The sequence below is a fragment of the Amaranthus tricolor genome, chromosome 5, assembly GCF_026212465.1.
Source record: "Amaranthus tricolor cultivar Red isolate AtriRed21 chromosome 5, ASM2621246v1, whole genome shotgun sequence".
NCBI lineage: Eukaryota > Viridiplantae > Streptophyta > Magnoliopsida > Caryophyllales > Amaranthaceae > Amaranthus > Amaranthus tricolor.
In genome coordinates this window covers 18,166,925-18,178,677 of record NC_080051.1, presented here as the reverse complement: position 1 = coordinate 18,178,677, position 11,753 = coordinate 18,166,925, and positions in this window count along the sequence as shown.

Below are 11,753 nucleotides of genomic sequence, written 5' to 3'. Positions count from 1 at the left end.
TAATAAAAATAAATTTTTTTTAAAAAAATAATATTAATAATAAAAATAAAAATAAAAATAAAAACAAAAAGTTAAAAAAAATTTAAAAAAAATTTAAAAAATTTAATAATAATAAAAAAAATAAAAAGTATAAAAAAATATAAAATAACAATAATAATAATTAAAAAAATATTAATAATAATAAAATTAAAAATAAAAATTAAATTAAAAAAATATTTTTTTAAAAAAAAATAAGAATAATAATATTTATTATTATTATTATTATTATTATTATTATTATTAATTTTTTTAAATTTTTTTTAACTTTTTTAAAATTTTTGTTTTTATTTTTATTTTTATTTTTATTATTAATATTATTTTTTTAAAAAAAATTTATTTTTATTATTATATAAAAAAAATAAAAAAAATTTAAAAAAAATTAATAATAATAATAATTAGGGAAATTTGCAAAGAAACACCTTTTAAAACCCTTTTTTGTAAAGAAAAACCTTTTATAATTTTTTTTGTAAAAAAACACCTTTTAAGAGACTTTTTTTAAAAAAAAAACACCTTAAATCAGTTTCCGGTGACTTTGGTCAACTTTCCGGCGTTGACTGGCATAGTCAACGCCGGAAAGTTGACAAAAGTCACCGGAAACTGATTTAAGGTGTTTTTTTTTAAAAAAAAAGTCTCTTAAAAGGTGTTTTTTTACAAAAAAAATTATAAAAGGTGTTTCTTTACAAAAAAGTGGTTTTAAAAGGTGTTTCTTTGCAAATTTCCCTAAAAATAATGCAAAATAAGAGAGATAATCCAAAATAAAAATGATGATAAATAAAAGGGATAATAGGAGTAATCTGATCCATTGTGTTAAGTTTGCCTCTTGGGAGATTTTAAAGTGGTTGGATTTAATGTCAACTACAATAATAAAATTTAGCAAATTAAATACTTATACAATTGTTAAATTAAATTTGACATTATTAATGAGAACTCCAAACTATTTTTTATTGTATGCCAGAAAAAAGATTTTTTAACATAATTTGGTTTTTTAAAAAAGTTTATTTGTGTACTATTATTTTTAAAATGAAAAGAAAAATGGCTCAAATCCTATATCACAATAATTAACGGTGGAGATTTTATTGTTGTGATTGTCGGCTTTAAAAGTCAGCCACTATATATCAGGAAGTCTTGTATGAGAACGTCTTATCGTGCGACAGGCTCATACAAGCAGTGCAAATGTTTCATATAGAATAAAATTAATTGAGTTAAACTTACACAACAAATGACAAAATAAAAGCTTTTCTTTTTTATTTATTTTAAAAAAAAATAAAAATTAGGCCAATCCATATTAAGCCGTCTCACTGTGAGACGATCTTTATAAAGAACTTGTCTTGATAGAATAATAATAATAATAAGACAAAAAAATAAAGGATAAAGGAAATATATAGATGTGTTGAAAACAAAAATTAAGTTTGGGGATAAAATTTAAAACATGATAAACTTATAGGTAAATGTTAAAGATCGAAGGTATGAAGCATCTTGATGAACTAATGTGTATTTGAAATTTTCAATGAACAAGACAACGTATGTAGGAAATAAAATGCAAATAATTGATACAAGTATTTAAAGAGGTTCATCCAATGTTGGCTACGTCCTCCGAAGTATGTAGTATCTTTGTTTATACCAAAACAATAAAGTTTCAAACTCTCACAATGAGAGATTACAATTGAGTAAGAGATTATAAGGCTATATGTTTAAATAGGGTTTATGTTTGATGATTTGCAATAGGCATATGAGCTCCCTATTTATAAGGGATTATGAGTATGCACAATTAAAGTTAAGAATACTTGCATAATAAACAGCTCCAAGAACTTCAAACGACCAAAACAGGGTCCTAGGCAACTTTGAAGAAACTGCTCGTTCAAGGCAGCCATGTGCTCCTTCGAGCCTGGACCTCAGAAGGCTACTGTTTTCACTAAATCACAGTGCTTGTTCGAGCACTCCTTTGTTGCACCTATTGGACTGTTCTGCTCAGCTACCTCGTTCAAGGCAAGCTTATACTCTCACTTCCTTGTTCAAGACACCTCATGCAAAATCTTTTCTTTGCCTTCTTAAACTCCTCAATAAGTATCATTCATCATCCCATTAACATCATCATTGACATTACATGTGTAACACTTGTCAACACCTTCATAACTTTAAGCATTGAACCACATTCTTAAACAACACATTAAAACACACTTAATTACTCATCTTAATTCACCTATAAAATTCTTATCTTTATAATACATAAAATTAATTGTGCACTCAAGTCACAATTTACTTCTACAAAGACAATCAAAACTAAATGTACCAAATTAATTGAAACAAAATGAAATAGTAGAAGAGTCCAAAGAAAAGACCAAATAACAGTAGTTGATAAAGATTGGACCTGAAAAGTAAACAGTCGAGCCTAAAAAGCCTTTTGATATGGGTTTATTCATAGATATGGGCCCTGAATAGATCACTGGGTTTTGTTTAATTTGCATAAGATATGGGCCCTTTATGTTGTATATAAACCAAATTAGTTCCACGAGACAAACAGAAATTTAATATTTGGGCCACTTCTCATTTGCTTAAACATTGAAGGTATACCATATATATTTAGCTACTTTTGTGGGAGATTCTTTTTTGATGAAACGACTTTAAAAAATAAGTTTATATTTTCATTATATGTATTAAGTGAACTATATAATCTATAAATAAGACGCATCTCTTAGTAAAACCGTCTCATATGACAATTTGAGTGCGTTTAATAATTGTAAACTTTCCAATTGTTACAAGTTTTGTTTAATCATTTGGAGTATATACCGTATACATTTTATGTCTCATATTGTGTTTATAATTTTTACATTCCCTACCCTCCTTTAAAGGGTATGGTATGGGTGTAGGCATGGTATGGTTTGTATGTTTCTACTTCAAAATATACTACTGATGAGCGCAATTTATTAGGTATGATGATATGATGTAGTACTATGCATCTTTAATTTTACTTGATATTTTTATATTTGGTAATGTAGGATCAATTTACCATGGATATGTGGTTATCCTTGCGTACGAATAAAGATACATCCACACCATAGTAACTTAGTACGCGATGGAGAGGTATATGATAAACTGATAATGTAGTTAAAGATATAAATGGTCTTTGTGGATCAGTAATAATAATCAGTTGACTACTATAAAAATTCAGAAATCAGATGAGATCCATCTAATTTAGCTTACTGAAAAAGCATGGAATGATAAGTTATGTTCCCTCAATCGTTTCCGTTAAACATTTTTTATTTTTAATTGTTTTTGTTATTTTGCATTATTTTATTTTTGAAAATAAACAAATCCTTTCTTTCTATCTTATGATCAATACATTCTAACACTCTTTAAATTTAATTCATAAAATTCAATCTCTTTTTTATTTATTATTTATTATCAAATATAAACCTTTTCCTAATGCTAAATCTGAATGAAAAAGACAAAGGAGTAATCCATAGGGGTATCCAAAATTAGGTATTACTCCAATTTAAGCTTGATTATCACACATTCCTATTTTTAGAATTGTTGAACATATAATGTCTAATAATTCTAACTATATAATCACCTAAGTACTACAAAAGTAGTGGGACAATGCGTATTAAAATACAAGGTCTAAAAGGGATTCGAAGGATAGGACAAAAGAAAATTTGGAAAACCGAGTCAGCAAGAAAAGCCGACTCGGCTTTCCTGGTTTTGGGTCTAAAGCCGACTCGGCTTTAGGTTCTGGAAAACTAATTTTGTCCAGCAGGAAAAGCCGAGTCGACTTTCCTGGGATTGGAGCAAAAGCTGACTCGGCTTTTTCCTCTGATCTGAACGTTGTGTCTTTACGTTTCCTTTAAGGTAATTGCATTGGATTCCTTCACTTATTCCATATCATTTTTGATGTTACGAAGGAGTAATTAGGAGGAATAATGCTCATGAATACCTTGGTTAATGGTATTGATTGGAGGTCATTAAGATTGGTCATCAATAGATGATTGAATGTGTCATGACCCTTAGCTATACTTGGATTAGTATAAATAGGAACTTGGGGAAGGTTGTTTTAGACACCAATTTTCTTAAATCTCATCCTTGCTTTTTCTCTTTCACTTGTGTTCTTTCAAGAGAGTTATAAACTTTTGTTAGAACTTCCAAAACTTATAATTAATCAAACACTTGTTGTTAAGGGACGTACCCTAAGTACTAAGGGTGTGTTGTGTTGCTTGTATCTCGTTGTGAATTTCCAAGTCAAAGCCCAAGTGCCTTTGTGGGGGAAATATCACAAAAGGAAAGTGATTACACGCCTACAACAAGTATCAAGTGTCCGGGTAACAGTTGTCGTTACAAAGATAATCTTCAAGTTTGTTCTTAGTGTATTCTTGTAAGTTTATTTTAGCCATCAACAAAGAGAAAATACAAATTTTCAAATTTTAATTTGTATTAGCAAACGTTACTATAGGAATTAGTATACCCAGCCCTTTGAAGTAGTCTAGTCTAGTCTAGCTTAAAACATATATATAGTAAGGACTAATGCCCTGATAAGACAACATTAGCCCAAGTAGAATAGAAAATCTTAATCAATCACTGTTATTTGTAAATCACCATAAAAGAAAAAAAAACATACTAATAATGTTGTGATTGGACAGCTCTTGTACTCCAATTGTTCCCTAATAAATAGTCAAAACTACAAATACGGTGAAATTAAGAAAATTGAATAAAAATAATAAGCATAATATATTTTATGGGAAAATAAAACATATACTACTCCGTCCTCTTTGAATTGCATCAAAGAGGAATTGGTGTAATTTTAAAAAAGTAGTAATAAAAGAAGAGATAAAATAAATTACATTGATGAAATTAAAAGAGAGTTAAAATATGTAAATGAGATTAAAAAAAATGGTGGGCCATTGTCCAAAAATAGAAGTGATGCAAATTGAATGAGACATAGGGAGTATATAATAAATGAACATGTGTAGACAATAAAAAGAAAATGTAGAAGTATGAGTTATGACCAAAACTAAAAACGTAACAAATTTAATGAAACAAATTAAAATATGTCTAGTTTTTTGAGATACATGAGTCAAAAACAACTGATATAGAAGTATGATATTGAAAATAAGTTGCATAGATCGGCCACAATAAGTATGATATAGAAGTATCAAAGTATAGCATGATTTGTATATGAAGTTGATGTATAATTATTGGAAATAACTCATCAATCATTAGTGCTTTTCTGTTTTGTAGTCTTCTTTAGGAAATACTTTGTCATTTTAAACTTGTCTGAAACTACTGAGCTTTTCTATCTTGAAGATTCTGAATCAAGTATTGTAACATGATTATTCATTACGTCTTGTGAACTCGTTGGATTAATCGACAACTCAAGATTCAAAATGATCTACATTTAGGTTATCGGATTGATTTTAGATTAGGTATTTTGGATCAGTTTAAAATAGAATTTTGTGTCCACTTTGGGTTTTTCATAATTGTAAATTCATTTTTGAGTCAACTCAAAATCGAGTTAGATTATGAGATCGAGTAATTAATTGTTAAGTCGTTGGGTCTGTATTGAAAATCTTTATGATTGCATTAGAGTTAGTAATGTAGAGTTGGGTTTTAGTGAAAAGGAATTGTGTTCTTACATAGAAGTTCATGATCAAGGACGGATCCAAAATAAAATCAAATAATGTCAATAATATATATATATATATAAATTAAATTTCATCAACATAAATAAGATCATAGTGTTAATTTGGGGAAGGGGAAAGGAGTGGGACAAAACTACTAGTTACTTGTGATACTCCGAATTGAGCTTTAAAAATAATTGATAGATTACTCATATCAATACAATGTATCTTCTTTTCAACGGAGTTTATTTGCTAAAAACTCCATAGTTACAAGGCCGGTACTAGGCAAGGGCGAGGTGGGCCTATGCCCAAGGCCTACTCACCAAAATTATAATATACACAGTATAATTGCTTGGATTTGAACTTGGAACACTTAAGCAAATTAATGTATGCACTTACTACTAGGCTACAGTCAATGTTTTGATTCTTTTTTGTCAAGTGTATTTATTAGGACTATAACTACTTGGTTATGTTTCATTAGTTTTTAAATTTTTTTTTTTAGCTATTTTGTCTATTAAACTGTGTTTTATGTTTTCAAATTCTTTATTATTATTAAGAATTTAGAATTTATGGTAAAGTTTTATGATTTTTTTGAGATTGATTTTTGTAGAGGGCTAAACTTAAATTAATATAAATTATTTTGTAAGGATTTTTTTTTTTTTTTTGGAAAATTGATTTTCATAATCCAAATTTCAACTCTTCCTAAACTCAGTTTTTGATTGTATTTAAATAATCCTACCTATTTTATGTATTTGCCCAACATAACTAATGCCGAGATGAAGTGTTATTGCCGATTATTTTAAAAAAATTATTTAAAGAACCTAAAAATAAAGTGAATTAAAATATTGGCAAATAAGTACTCATTTCGTTCGATTTTTCGAAATGCATATAATTATTTTTGTCTCTATTGTAATTTTTGAGAGCAATTTTTCGAAATTGAAGTCTCTAAAGCTACTTAATATATTCAATTTAACAAAAATCATTTAAATAGTTTTGCAAATTTTTCTGCATTATAATGTTGAATTTTTTAAATTTATTTTTAAAATAACAAATAAGGGGCCCAAATTTATATCTCGCTCAGGGCCTTTAAAATTTCAGGGTCAGCCCTGCATAGTTAAGCATGTGTGATGGCAAGGTAGCATTGTTGTGATGTGTGACCTCCTAGTAAGGTCAAAGTATACTAAAGGCATGCTTGGATTTGGTGTAAATATTTAAGGGGGTAAAAAAAGTCAATGTAAGAAACGAAATTGATAAATGAGAAATTAGTGAAATTTAATTGTTGTAGAGGTGGAAGAATGGTTGCAAAGTAATGAAAAATGAAGGGAGCTCTCAATTTGTGGAGTAAATATTTATCTTAGGGGAGGGTGGGGGAATGTATTACTTCCATAATAGGGGAAATCATTTTGTTTTTCCTTTATTATTTTTATTTCAAGCTCATTTTACATTCTTCACAATAATCTCAATTACTTCAAATGCATTTCTATTTACTTTTATTTTATTTTAGTTTGACTTTATTTCCCCCTCTTAAATATTACACCCAAATCCAAGCATGTCCTGAAAAGAATTGTGTTGATCTATGGGGCCAGCCTATTGCATCCATGAATAATCACCGGTGATCTGATGTGGTCGAGGTGTCAAAAGTAGTATCAGAGTAACTCAATCACAAACAAACGTAATTTAGGTTTTTTAACAAAAAAATATTTATTTTAAGTAATTTTTGACAAAAAAAACAAAAAAAAAAAATATTTATAGGTCGTTTCTCACAATTGTTTCCAGATAAAAAATATTTTTGTAGGACATAAAAAGTGAGACATTATTCAAGCTTCAAGCATATGTATTGGACAACAATCAACGTAAGTCATTGAATATTTGGATGTAAAGTAAAAGCCTCTTTAACACGTTTAACAACCCGTCTTGTATAAGACTGTTAGACGACCTTAAAACAAAAGGCCCATAAAATAAAAGTTTCTATTATTGGGCTACTTAACTCAAGCATGAAGCATGTCTCACGGTGAAACCGTCTTATACAAGAATTTGTGTTCGTTTAAAGAATGCTTGAACCTTCGTCTCAATCGTCTGAAAATACCCTTATGGATTACAAATGATATGACAATAGATAATAGTTATTAGAATCTTGATTTTGATTTACGATTTCTACAATCTTACGATCCAATAATAGGCGATTGATCCAGATCGTAGGTAGAATCTTAAATAATATGGTACGTAAAATTGTGCGATCCTACTTTGCTCAAGAGTTTAGGTGGTAGAATCATAACAAGATTCAACGATCCAACCATACAATTCTACAAGGGTAGATTCAATCGTAAAATATCTTCATGTAATCAAGATTTCACTTATGTTTAAATGTATATATTTGAAATAATTATACCAATACCTTTATAAAATTCATGTTTTTCATGATTTGCAGTTTAACAATGATTATTAAAAGTATTTTTTTCAAAACTTAATAGATGAAGTGTGATAAACTTTACTTTTACCGTAAAACTTAAAATAAAGAACAAAGATAATTAGTAATCAGTATTCCAAAGCACATTAATGCGTATTTGTACATTAAATTTCCCTTGAATAAATAATCATACAATATAATGAAAGAATCGAAAATTTTCAAATGGTGACTTTATGGAGGTTTGTCAAGTGGAATATATTAGTGGTAAAAAGCTAATTGTGTCGCATTAAAAAAATTTATTACATCATTTTAAGTATTAAAGTTAAGTTTTAAAAAAGATTTGTTACACCAAACACGTGCAATTAATTAAATTTTTTTTAGAAAAACTTAGATAGCAATGTATTATTAGGCTAATTTTGAGAGAGATCATCTCTCAGTGAGACGACCTTAAAATAAGAAATATTATAGAATATTTGACCTGTTTAGATTAATCGTTTTATTGTGAGATTATATCATACAATAATTTACATCAAGTTTTTAATATTTAACAAATCATTTTAGATTTTAAAATTGTCACTTTAGATATTAAATACACATATTTTAAAAATTTGGATCTTTATACGACCCGTATGAGATTTTGAGACATTCTCGTATATAAGAGTTTCTCAATAAATAAATAACTAAATCATCATATTAATTATAGTTACATTCACCCTTGTCAAAGACTGCTTCTCGGTGATACGATCTCAAAATAAGAGTTTGTATTCTCATAATTGTGTTGATTGCGCTATTGCGTCTCATAATAAGATCACCTTATAAAAGAATCATATTATAGTAATACTCCCTTCATCTCGCGGCTTACGTATAATTTTTATTTCGTGTACTAGGATTTACTACATTTTTATTTTTGACCATAATTTATACTCTTTCTTTAATTATATTCAACAAATATAATTACTTTTTATCTCATCCACACATTTCACCCAATTTCTTCTAAATTTTTACTTTTTCTTTTTTTTTTAACATGGTATTTTGGCAACAAGTACTTGTTGATAAGGGTGAGAAAATGGGTGGACATGTACAGTACACTGTCCCCCATCCGGGTATCCATATCCACCTAAAATTTTATACTCATCACCTACTTACCTTGTGTGGTCGGTAAAATTTTCATATCCACGTCTATCCACCTACATATGCATTCCAACTCTTTGAATACCCATCTTATATACGCCTCAGATCATTCGTTGTACGTGTTATGTCCTACATGCAATCGCAATTCTCTACAAATTTAATTGTATATCTAGTTTTATTTAGATAGTACATCATAATATGATAAGATTAATATCCTGAATTTTTTTCAATAGTTTTTGATAAAAATATATAAAATCGACATAAAGTAGTAAAATGTAAATATATTACAGAAGGATATGCTTGATTAAGATCTCGTACTCATTACATACTCACTACCCATAGTGGAGAAACCTTTTAGACACTTATCTACACATTATACACAAAATTCGTCTTCATATATACATTATTCTAATTGGAATGAATGTTATGACGTAAAATCCGTAAAATTTTATCCGTTTGTCGCCCTTACCTATAACAAATTTTATACTCCGTTCTATTCAACTTATTAGTTCATTTTTACTTTTTTTATATTTGTCGAGACAATATTTTAACCCTTAATATTTCTAATTATACTTCATTAAAAATTATGAAAATTTGATATTAATAATCCTTGCATTGAGGCAAATTAAACATCTCACTTGACTATATTTTAATTTATAAATTAAAAATAAAATATATATAAAGAATAATAACTGATAAGTGAGTAATAATCTAAGGGGCCTTTTGGTTGGGAGTGATAATCAAAGGGAAAGGGAATGAAAATACCCAATTCCCTTTGTTGTTGTTGTTTGTTTGTCACTTTCTATTATTCCCTTTCCCCCATTTTAGTTTTGAGTTTACCCCAAACTATTATACCCTCATTCCCCACCCCCCCCCTACACTTTCCCATTCCATTCCCCACTTTATTACCCATCACTTAAAATTTGAACTTTGATTTATGGGTATTGTTATAATTCGCCACTATTTTCATTTTACCGCCACCCCCTAATTAAATTACGAATTTGTCTCTAGACTTTAAAAAGAATTTGCCATTGGACATTATAACACTATTATCAACTAAATTAATAAAAAAATTATTAATAAAAAATTAAAAATTAATTAACAACTAAATTTTAATTAATATATTATTATTATATTAAAAAATAATTAAACATTCAAATAAATTATTTAAATTCAAAACTAATTATTATAATAACATTATCATAATATAATATTATATTAAAATAAAATAATTTATTACAGCATTTATTTAAATAACAATAACTTAAAAAATAAATTAATTAAAAAAAAATTTCATAATTCGAAATTAAAAAAATAAAAAAATACCAGTCGCACTTTTCTATTATTATTATTATTATTATTATTATTATTATTTGTAATCAATGGAGCTTGAAAGATATTATTTAGAGTTATGTTTTTTTTTCATATTACAGGAAAAGATGATACAAGTTAATGATATTTTTTTAAATAATAAGTTTATCAAGTTTATCATATAATAACTAGTTATTTTTGGAAAAAATATAAAAGAATTTAAAAACTCATAATTTAATTCCTTAACTTGAACCAAACAGTCACAAAGGGAATCAATGAGCATTTCATTTCGTTTCCTGAACACAGCCAAACGACTAGGCTAAATTAGGGGAATCCATTCCTTTCTCCTCCATTCCCTTTCCTCAATTCATTCTGATTCCCTTGTGCGAACCAAACGGCCCCTAAAAATAAATGAGACTAATATAAAAAATAGAAGGGAGTACGTGACACAAAAAAGTAATTATAATAATCTTTTGTGGGTTGTCTTGGTGCCTGGAGAGACTGTTGAGCAGCGCATTTATCGCGACTGGTGACTATAGTCAATGGTTAGGTGGCAGTCAAAGTTACAGCAAATATTATTCTTTATTTAGTCAACGCTATTTTGAATTTTATTACAATTTTGGAAACCATGTTTGAATTGTGAATGTGAAACTAAACTCCTTTATGTGGATTCTCACTTTACATTAATTTGATTTAACCTTTTGAATTTTTTGTTGGACAATTTAATACTTCTTTCTAATTCTAAGTGCACAAAAATCGTCTAAAACTCATGGCTCATGGCGTAAATGGTTGGAGTCGTTTCATAGAAGTGTTATATACCAGTTTGATCATATTCTCACTTTAACTTGTGCGGAATGTTAAATTACTAACACAGACTTTGATTAATTAGTAAATAGAAAATTCGACTTGGTAAAGATCTTGATCATAATTATCACATGCTTTTTAACATAACTAAAAGTAAATATTATCAGTTCAAAAAAAATATTGTCATAATTATGTATGGTGAAACTAGCATAATTAATTCATAAATAGTTGAAAGTATTTGCACGGAAAATGTATAATCGTAAATTAGAATAATTTGGTCTACATTGAATAAAAATCATTTACAATCAATTAAATCAATCTAATTTGGGTAAAAAAGCAATATATCATAATATTATATTTGGAAAATAGATTTTTACCAAATCATATAGTCTACATTAAGAAGTCGTCATCATCATTATATCTAATGTATACCGCTCATAGGAAACTATAAT